We start from the raw sequence: 11,224 nt of genomic DNA, 5'->3' as shown, positions 1-11,224 counted from the left end.
CTCCCTCCTAAGTGAGATGTTGAGTGATCAACTACGTCTCATAACATTAGTTCTGAGTTGTGGCTTATCCACCTTATAAAAAAAAAAGTAAAATTGATCAAATTAAAAACTAAAATTTAATGCAAAATCAATAATTTAAAATGTATAATTTTAAAAAAAAACATAGCATACCATTAATTTCACACCTTTAAATCAATTTCACACCTTTAAATCAATTTCACATATATATATATATATATTCAAAATGTCTAATGTGTTATGTTAGAATTGCAAGGGTATTTCGAACCTAAGCACTCGGAACTGAATTTGGGAATTGTTGAACAAGTATAAGGTGCAGATCCTTTGCCTCGTTGAAACAAGAGCCAATGAGGATAGCCGCTCGTGTTTCTGTAAAAGGATGTCTAAAAAATGGGATTAGGCAGTTATCTCAACCTAGGACATGTCTGGTGGCCTTATGACTTTCTGGAAGAAAAGGTGTGCGTTGGTCACACCTATAGCCCTAACCAAAAATATACTTCATCTGGTAATCTCCTCAAACTCTTTGGATGGTTGAATTTTATTTGTTATGTATAATCCCCAGATGTTTGCGGCACAAACCCAAGTGTGGAATAAACTGTCCAAGCTAGCATGACTTAAGTTTCCCTAGCTGGTGGTTTGTGACTTCAATGCCATTAGATCTGCGAAGGAACATCGGGGTGGGAGCTTAAACAACTATGTAGCTAAGTCCAACTATTTTGTTTTAATAACTTGTTCGACCTTTATTTTTTGGGTTCTCCCTTTACTTGGTATAACGGATAGTCGGGATGTGCCCGATTGTGAGCCCATTTAGATAGCTTTCTTGCAAATTTAAACTAGTTGTATTTGTTTGTTTTTCATTAGGTTGAGCATGTTTAGCGCATCTCTTCTGATCATGCTCTATTATTTTTGAAAACCCATTTGCATTCTTCTTTTAAAAGGAAAATTTTCGTTTTGAAAAATTTTGGCTAGATTATAAGGGTTGTCATGATTATGTGGTAAACACATGAAATTTTGATCCCAATTTTTCTCCATTTTATGCTTTCTCACACCTTATTTCCCTTACAAAGGACCACCTTAATTCATGGAGAGCCTCTGGTCTTTCCCCCCTTAACTTTAATATCCAGAACACGGAGAAAGGCATAAGATTCCTGGATAACTTAGACAACACTACCAAACCAAATTCCCTATATACTAGGTGCCATAGATCCTTAAACAACTACCACACTGCCTTACTTAAGCAAAATAGCATCCGCTAAGCTCAAAGAGCTCGCATGTTGCAGATTAAATAGGCCGACTTAAATTCTAGTTTTTTCCATAACATGGCCAAAACCCATAGCCACAAAATAGGATTTCCATTATCAGTGATAATTCTGGTCAGACCTTTACTGAGCAAGCTGATATTGAAAATTGTTTTATTAGATTCTTCTAGGATCTTTCAAGGCCTAAGTTTAGGTGGTCCTTTCCTGATCTTATTAAAGGCCTCCTTCCTGATCACAACACCATCTGTGAGGAGGATAGTTCCTTTATGACCAAACCAGTGTTCTATAAAGAGATACTATCTACTAATAAATCAATAGCTGAAGGGCAAAAGCCTAGGCCCAAATGGTTTGAATGTAGAGTTCTATCTTTTCTATTGGGATATCATTAAGGATCCTCTCTTCAGAGCCATCTCCCACTTCCTAAATACTTCTCAGCTCCCTAGTTCATGGGGAAAAACTTTCCTAGTCCTTATCCCAAAATCTAACAACCCTAAGTTTGTTTTGGATTTCATGCCCATTTCATTGTGTAATGTTTTTTACAAAATAATTTCTAAAATTTTAACAAGTCCTTTAAAATGAGTTCTTCTTAAAATTGTTGGAAAAAAAAGCAAAGTGCTTTTTCGTCACACCCCGAACCCGGCTCGTCGGACCTTGTGTGTGGACAAACGGCCGCAGACTCAAAGGAGTGAGTCCCATAGGCCTACAAGGCCTCAGAATCTGATTAAGAGCAAACAAAAATGACAAACCAACTGAATCACAGGGTTACAGACTACATAATATACAGTGCGGGGATACCATAAGTCCAAAAAAAAAATACAGGGATACAGGAACAAACAATGGCAAGAACTTAATTTTTACAACAGAACAAAAACTATAGACAGTCTTTCAAAGTCCACTCCACCCTACCACTCTTTATCTGAAAAGGATTTAAAACAAATCCATGGGCTCACTAGCCCAGTAAGTAATCTAGAAATTGTTAAAAACAATAGGGTTTATAAATCTCGATTTCAGATATTGAGAATAATTCAAAGTTTAAACATATTTTAAACAAATACAAAATAAATAATTCAACATAGGTATAGTTCTCAAGTAATACTGCTATTCAAGAATAATAAAATCAAAAGAATGTCAGATTTCAGAACTGTAATTAATAATTCGCCAGAAATTAGCATAGGTCTTCAAAACAGAATTTAAACAAAATACAAGTGAAATATTCTAATAAAAGAATATTTACAAATATGATTTACCAGAATTCAAAACCCAGAAATACGATATCAGAAATATCAGAAATACACCACAACATTTAGACAAAACTCAAAGTCGAAGTACAGAATATTCATGGATTTTTCAAATATTCAAACAAACGGAAATACACAATTTTCATAATCCCACTTTAGGAAAAATAACTGAATATACGGAAATTACTTGAAAAATTGAATAAATAATTTTAACCCAAATCATTGTTAAATACCAATCACTATAATTTACAACTCACATCCTTTGCATATTAGCACTCTTAACATGTCTCATTTCCAAAATGCATCACTGCCAAGAATATACAACCAAATGCAAAGATATTTTGCAGTAAGAAACTTAGGACAATCCCAATCACTTTTCTTGTCTAATACTTCACCAAATTTAGTCTCCAAGAGCGAGAACAAACATGTTAATCCTGAAGATTCTGCATATAGACATCATCATGCACAAGTCTTTTTAATGGATCATAACTCATCATCTACAAATCTAATAAACTTGAAGTTTTACAAGTTGAAATTTAAGGTGATAATGAATATTTTCTTTACTGAGTATGTTGCTTAATTGTACTTTATTAAATCTGGAATTTGCCTCTAAATCTGCATGTCTACATAGTAATACCTCCAAGACATGTCAACTAGAATGGATCATATATCATAGAAATGTATACCCAAGAAATATGAAATTTGGTAGGTGGATAGATCAAACAAATCATTACAACTTTTCCATTTTAATCATCTACAAATTGTGCTTCTATGACCTCCGAATTTAGGCCACAATTTCCATTCAACTCATTGTCATAACTTGAAAATTCACTCTAGCAATTTCATGCATGAACATAGATTGTCAAAGTCTCAAATATGTAGGAATTCTACCTAATAAACCTTGAGATATTGGTTCTAAACCACCAAATTATTTAATTTATTTCCCAAGTGCCAACCTCAAAATTTTAGTAAAGATATCATCAAGGAAAGGCTATGATCTCCACCCTAGATAGTAAGTCAAAACTCTAAATTCAAGACTCAACCTTGCCTCAGGGTTGTAGTACAACATTTCTCTTGACTTACTCACTTCTAACATTCACCCACATTAGCATTTCCTCTAAACACATATACGTCAATCAAACATGTACATCGACTCAAACATTATCTATAATTAACACACATCCTTCAAAACAAATATAGAATCCATTATACATTAACTTCATGAACTTTGATCTTATCATCATACCATAACTTGATCACAGTCCCATCGCATAAGAACAAATAGATAAACAATGAAACGGTTACAACAAATTATTCTAATACATAGGATGCATTAACATTTCAAAATAAGTAGTAGTCATTTTAAAAATAACATACCAAAGCATAATTACTAATTTCATAACTAATTAAAGACACAAATTAAAAATACCTGAAAATACCTATTCAACAATAGATAATTTTATAAATAATAATAATAATAATAATAATAATAATAATAAGCAAAAATGGCATAATAAAATAATGGATACTAATTTTGCCGAAAATTATTCCTCAAATACATAAAACATGAAGTTTCTTTGTGGATTACTTACCTGGTACTTGACAAATTCCAAACCCAATCCGAACAACAATTTTAAGCCCCTCTTGAAAAGGTCCTACGACAATACTAACTTCTCTTCGAAACTATGTCGCATACAAGGAAACCAAGATGAATGTACAAAACTTTAAGCAACACTCCAATCGACCAGCATAACTTGCATTTAAGCTAGGGTCACCACCTACATGTACCCAAAGCATCCACTAAAATATAATAAGGCAGCTAATATTGGGTGGTGCAACACTTGTATGACTAGCTAGGACAAAGAAGGTATTGGAATGGGTTTGCAAAATCAAGAGATGCAACATATATGAATCCTATAAGATGAAAGCAAAATGCACAAACTAACAACTACCAATCAACCTATATAACTATATACCTTTATATGTGGAACAACATATGAATATATATAAATATATATGTATTAAAATATCCAAGAGGCAACTCAACATATATACATATATATATGCATGCATAACCATGATGCAGAATCAACACATATATAAATATATATATTTATAACTATGTGTGTTCAAAGGCTGCATATAATGAATCATATAAGTATAAATATATATATAGTTGTATTAATTTGTTGCAACCAGATAAAAGGAAGGGGGAAATAAAGAGAAAGGTGAAGCTTAGATCATATCCAAGAGATATATGCAAGGCATTAAACATGAACACCATGCACCAATCTTTAGCACAAAGTAAGGCAAGATAAACATCAAATAAACCTCTACTAGCTAAGGCATCATGGAAAATCTTCACCCAAGATTTACAACCACCACAACACCCAATTTTTAAAAAGGCTAGATGATTACTTTGGAAGAGTGATAAGATGAGGCCAAGAGAACTTGCAGCTGGGACTACAAGGTTTCAACACCGGAGGAGATCACAGCTCTCTCTCTCTCTCTCTCTCTCTCTCTCTCTCTCTCTCTCTCTGTATATATATATATATATATCAAAATGGGTAGAGGAATGGATGCTAAATTCTTGGGCTCCATACTCAAGAACAAGATGGCAACAAGGATTAAAGATAAGGCTTAAGACAAGCTTCATGAATTGATGCAAAAGTTTGCAAAATTTAGTCCAAGAATCCATGGCTTGCATTGCTTTTACAAATGAATGGAGACAACATTTTATTGGGCCCACACTTTCTTAGCTAGGAAATCTAGCTTTGATAACATTATCATTGTTTAAGAGATTGTGCATTCCTTAGAGTCTGAGTCTAAAAGTCCTACTAGGATGTTATTGAAGGTAGGCATAGCTAAGGTTCATGACATTGTCGAGTGGGATGTTGTTCTTGCAACTCTCTATCTTATGAATTTCCCAACTATGTGGATTAATTGGATCAGCGCTTGCATATCTAGTGCTAGGTTTGCAATTCTGATTAATGGTCATGTCACTAGCTGGTTTTCTAGAAGTAGGGGCTTATACAAGGGGATCCGTTGTCCCCTTATCTTTTCCTTCTTGTTTCCCAAAGCCTTTAGTTATGCTAAACCATGCCCTTAATCATAATTGGATTCCTTGTTTCAATGCCAGACTGAATATGAATTTTAATCATCTTATGTTGGCTGATGACTTAATCATAATTGGATTCCTTGTTTCAATGGCAGTCAACAACTACGGACTGTAACCTTTGTCTAGAGATTTACAAGGATCTTACTGGGCAGATGCCTAATGTAAATAAATCCAATGTTTATTTTCCTAGCTGGGCCAATAACAAAGTGTGTAGAACCATTGTGAAAATTCTAGGGATGAAAGTGGGTGTTTTTCCCTTTAAGTGCTTGGAATGTCTGATTGGTCCCAAGAGAGTAAATAAAAATTGTTTTCAAACCTTGTGAACAGAGCAGTTCTGATTAATGGTTGGGGGGGTGGGGGTGCAACTACATCTAAGAGACAAAAAAAAAGGCATACAAGTGACACTTGTGACAAACAAACTATTAATCATTTGCTTTGGTAGCACAACCAAGAAAATATGAAATTGAGAGGTTACTTGGGGATCGATGTTGGTCAATGAGTTTTTGGATCACTTGCAAGAGATCCTTGGAAGTAAATGCTTTCCTTTTTAATCATAGAGCTGGAGTCCTTGAGCTTTATTTTCTTAACTGAGGGATTGCAAATACTTAGAGAAAAATCATATGATTAATTTTAAGTATAATCGGAACAATTCAATGGGAGTGAATAGAATTAAAATTGCGGTTTTTTGCTCATTCTTTTAATTAACTAGATGCAAATTATAAGGAATGATGATAATAGTAGTAACAATCATAATGTTAAAGCTGGTAGATAATTACTTGACTGATTATAAATGTAACACTTAAATTTGGGGGAAATGGAAAATGATACCAATATTTTTTTTTTTTGTAAATTATTGTTATTTCTAATGTTTTTAGGGGGAGGGAATTGCAGATCACACTTGGAAAGACTGAGGGAGGTTTAGGACTTAGAAATATGAGGAATGCCAAAACTGAACTAATGTATAAAAATGTTTTCATGGCTTTAAAGTGTGAGAATAAGCTATGGATCCATATTTTTAATTTAAAGTATGGGGTCTTTCATTGTTGGAATTCCAGTGCTGTTAAAAATGCTTCGTGTTTCTATTGAGCTCTTTGGTCTGCTGCTTCAAGAATCAAATGAAGTTGTTGGATTAAAGAATGTAATCCCAGCAATACTAGTTTTTTGAGTGATCCTTGGTTTTTTTATGTTCCAATTGCTTATAAATCTACTCTTATCAAAATGAACATCTAGTTCGAAAATATCAGTACGGATGATTGTGTGGATCACCTTTTGGTTAATCACAGTGTGTGTAGGTTGTTATCTGGGGAGAATGTAAATTGGTCCCTCATGAGTAATTGGAGCATAATTAGAGATAGCAATAACTACTAGGTGTGGACTCCTAATGGTTCCAAGTCCTAGCTATTTAACTCGATATATAACTGTCTAAATGTTAGCTAGCAACGGAAGGAAAGTTGCTCAGAAGGGTGGCAAATTCTTTGGAAACTCATAGCCATTCTAGAGTAAAAGTTTTCATGTGGAGAATGTTGCATAGGAGGACTTCTACTTTTTCTTATCTATACAGGCTTAACATTGGGCTGGAAAGGGAATGTGGCTTCTATGGGTTAGAGAGAGAAATAGATGATCATCTATTGTGGAGATGTCAAAAGAGCATGTTGAGTTGGAACGTCATCGGTTGCTATGTGGGTGTGGAGTTAGATGAGATAGCTCATTTTACTAATGGACATTGGATTACTAAGAGTTGGAAAACAAGATGCGAGAGCAAGTGTTTCGAGTCTACTATGGTCGCTTGTGCATGGCTGATATGGAAAGCTCGTTGCAATTTTCATTTTCAACTAGAATGCCCCAAATTTTCTTCAAATCGGGTACTAGGCAGTCGCTATGGTGGAGAGCTTGGCAAGGGAACTGAAGCAAAGTTCAGGGAAGCTTACTTATTTTCCTTTTAATTCTTCCATTTCTTTATTTATTGATGCTTCATGGATAGAACAAAACAAATGTTGTGGCAAGGGTTTTGCTCTAGTTAATGGGGACAAAACAATTATACTGATAGGTGCTCGGAATGAAAGGGCAAATTCAAGTGTCCAAGCGGAGATGAATACTCTGGTGGAAGCACTAAGGTGTTGCGTGGATAGGAAGTTTGAACATTTACAATGACTGGGCAAGCTTAGTGGATTGGATTCAAAAAGATGATTTGTTAGTGTCTTGGAGAGTCAAGGAACAGACTATGGAGATTCGGCAACTAATCAGCAAATGTTGCAATGTGTGGATGAAGTGCATTCCCCGGGACTTAAATTGTGTGGAAGATAAAATAACAAAGTTAGCGCTGAAAAAACCATATGTCTCCCTTTTCCACAAAGGTATTGAGCTTCCAAACTGGCTAGTGGAGGCTGCATCAGCTAGTGATCTGAAGTGGTAAACCTTTGCCGTTTTTTTTTGGTGTGTGTGTTTCTTCTAGCTTTGCTTATCTCAAAGCTCTCCTCCAGCAAAAGGAAAAAAAAAACAACTACAATAGTAGAGAGGTAAATAGGGAAGTAGCACATAAGGAGTATAAAACCAAGAAGGTTAAGGCCAACATGGTGTTTCATCATGAAAAGGCTGGTAAGGCGAACATATCATAGGTGTCTGTTTTGTTTGGTTTCCATCTTAAGGCTCGAATACTGATCTTGCAAGTTTTGTGTGTTCGCTTTTCATGGGGGCTTCCAATTTTGCTATGCTTGTTCAGCAGGTGGTTTTTGTATTTTAAGCTCAAGTGAACTTGCATCCTTGTGGTGGTGGTAGGCTAAGGTCATTTATAGAAGGATTAATTACCATTGAGTAGTTTGGTTTCCTTGTATGCTAGTGTAACAGGGCTTTTTGGCGTCACACCCTTGGCGCGGGAGTGACAAGGCTAGGAGAAGCCGGGAGCGGTTATTCCATTCCCTTAGATCATTTTTCAGCACCTCTGTACGGTCGGATATTTTTACTCGGACTGATCTGGCTTCATGACTGAGAGCGGCGTAGCGACCCGCTCAACTGGCAAGACTTAGGAGATATCGTTCATCATCCGTATGGGCAGATGCGTACGGGCGGAGACTGTCTCTCGATCAGCATGGACGTCTATCGAGACATCCGGGGCGGATGAGCAGTGATTATCTGGCACGGTGGACAGACGGGAAACAAGAGTGGGAAGCACATAGTGTCAACGGACCCCGGCTATTCGGCTTATAGCCATTGTATGGGTAACACACTTCGTCTTCTTCCCTTCGGCCATGGAATTCATGGGAATTCGGCCGTCTCTTTCTCCTTGGCCAAGATACCATTCTCATGGCTATATAAGGAGCCCTCATTTCTCCTTTGATGAGCATCTTCACTTCTCATTTCTCACTTCTCCTTTCTCCTCTCTTCTCCTCTCTTCTCTTAAGGGAGAATTCTCTTGGTGGGAATAGGGGCCGGCGGGCTCTAGGAAGAGAGGCTTGCCTAAGTTGTAAAGCTAGTTTCTTAATATAGAGAGTTTATTTTTTCTCTCTTATATTTGGGTGTTTCTCTTGTTTTCTTCGTGGTTGTGGCGACTTAGCCTTCCTTGGGTTTATTTTCTTGGCAACAGGCTGTTCGTGTAGGGGGAGTGCCGCACGGGTTATTTACTTTGCAAGGGGTATGCGGAATTGCTAGCTCGTATAATCGAGAGCAGCCGCAAGCTTGAGCTCCTGACTGCAGAGGTGGAGTCATTGTCCAAGGAAGTTGGGCTCCTCAAGAAGGCCTGTCGGGTTGTTCCGGGTGCAAGAGAAGAGGAACCTCGAGTGCGAGTCCCTGAACCAGCACCATTCGATGGCGTGCGGAGCGCCAAGACTCTTGAGAACTTCATTTGGGATGTCGATCAGTACTTTTCGGCGTCAAAGGTCCCCGATGATGAGCAGGTGCCTTTGGTGGCAATGTATCTGAAAGGAGACGCCAAACTGTGGTGGAGAACTCGGCAGGTAGAGGACCTGTGAGCAGGCCGCCAAACTTCTTCTTCTTGGGAAGACATCAAGGAGTTACGCGAGCAATTTCTCCCCGGCAACGCCGCGTGGGTGACAAGGATGGCCTTGCAGAAGTTGAAACATACCGGGTCCGTGAGAGACTACGTTAAGGGATTCACATCCTTGATGCTAGACATCCCGGACATGTCCGAGGAGGACAAGTTGTTCAATTTCCAAACCGGGTTGCAGCATTGGGCACAGCTGGAGGTACGACGGCATGGAGTGAAAGGACTTTGGCTTCGGCAATTGCAGTGGCAGAATCCTTAGTGGATTTTCGGGGCTCTTGAACTCAGGATGGAGAGAAGGCCAGGTCGAAGCCCAAAGAAAAGAAGTTTGATAAGAAAACAACAAAGGCAACCTTCCGAAAGCCTTCGGGAGGGAATACGTCGGAGGAACGGCCACGGCCCGAGGGCAGGCCGACCGGCAAGCAGAACAGCAAGTCTGGGAATTGCTTCATCTGCAATGGGCCGCATGGGGTGAAGGATTATCCTATACGGGAGAAGTTAGCTGCATTCGTGGCTAGAGATGACGGTGAGTCGGAGTCCCATCCCAGAGTCAATCCTCTGCAGGTTTTGGGGATGATCCGAGCTGTGAAGGCTACCCCACAATCTCTCCTATATGTTCGATTGATGCTTAACAACAAGGAAATCGACGCTATGGTGGACTCGGGTGCCACCCATAACTTCATCAACACTGCTACTGCGAGTAGGCTGGGCCTCAGCGTGGTGACGCATCCCAGCAAAGTCAAGGCCATCAACTCACCAGCGCAAGATGTCACGGGAAGGGTCTCGGGGGCAATCGCGCAGATGGGGGCATGGAATGGCCACATTGACCTACTTGTGGCGCCGCTTGATGATTTCAAGCTGATTCTCGGCATAGACTTCCTTGTTTCTGCAAAGGCTGCCGTTATTCCTCCTCTGGGAGGAATCATGATCATGGGAGTCACTACCTTGTTTTGTGACTGGGGTACACAGGAATAAGAAAGGGAAAGAACCCCTCCTGTCAGACATCCAGGTGGAGACGGGGTTGAAGCGAGGGGAGGCCACGTTCCTAACCACTTTCCTTGGGGATGATGAGCCAGATAGTGATGTTGTCATTCCGGCAGAGGTATCCAAGATCCTGAAGGAGTTCGAGGATGTGATGCCATCAAAGTTACCTAAGCGCCTTCCCCCTAGGCGTGCGATCGACCATCAAATCGAGTTGGTTCCAGGGTGTAAGCCTCCAGTAAATGCGCCATATCGGATGTCACCCTTGGAATTAAAGGAGCTGCGGAACCAGTTGACCGAATTGTTGGATGCGGGTTTTATCCAACCCTCGAAGGCACCTTTTGGCGCACCGGTATTATTCCAAAAGAAGCAGGATGGGTCCTTGCGACTTTGTGTGGACTACCGGGCTTTGAACAAAGTCACCATCAAGAACAAGTATCATGTGCCATTGATCCAGGATCTGTTCGACTGGCTGTCGGGAGCGACATATTTCTCTAAGCTCGACTTGCGATCAGGGTATTGGCAAGTGCGCATTGCGGAGGGTGATGAGTCGAAAACCACTTGTGTTACTTGATATGGGTCATTCGAGTTTCTGGTAATGCCATTCGGCCTC

The sequence above is a fragment of the Dioscorea cayenensis genome, chromosome 1 (assembly GCF_009730915.1).
Source record: "Dioscorea cayenensis subsp. rotundata cultivar TDr96_F1 chromosome 1, TDr96_F1_v2_PseudoChromosome.rev07_lg8_w22 25.fasta, whole genome shotgun sequence".
Classification (NCBI taxonomy): Eukaryota; Viridiplantae; Streptophyta; class Magnoliopsida; order Dioscoreales; family Dioscoreaceae; genus Dioscorea; species Dioscorea cayenensis.
The sequence above is the reverse complement of the archived record's forward strand: the minus strand, read 5'-3'. Positions refer to the sequence as shown.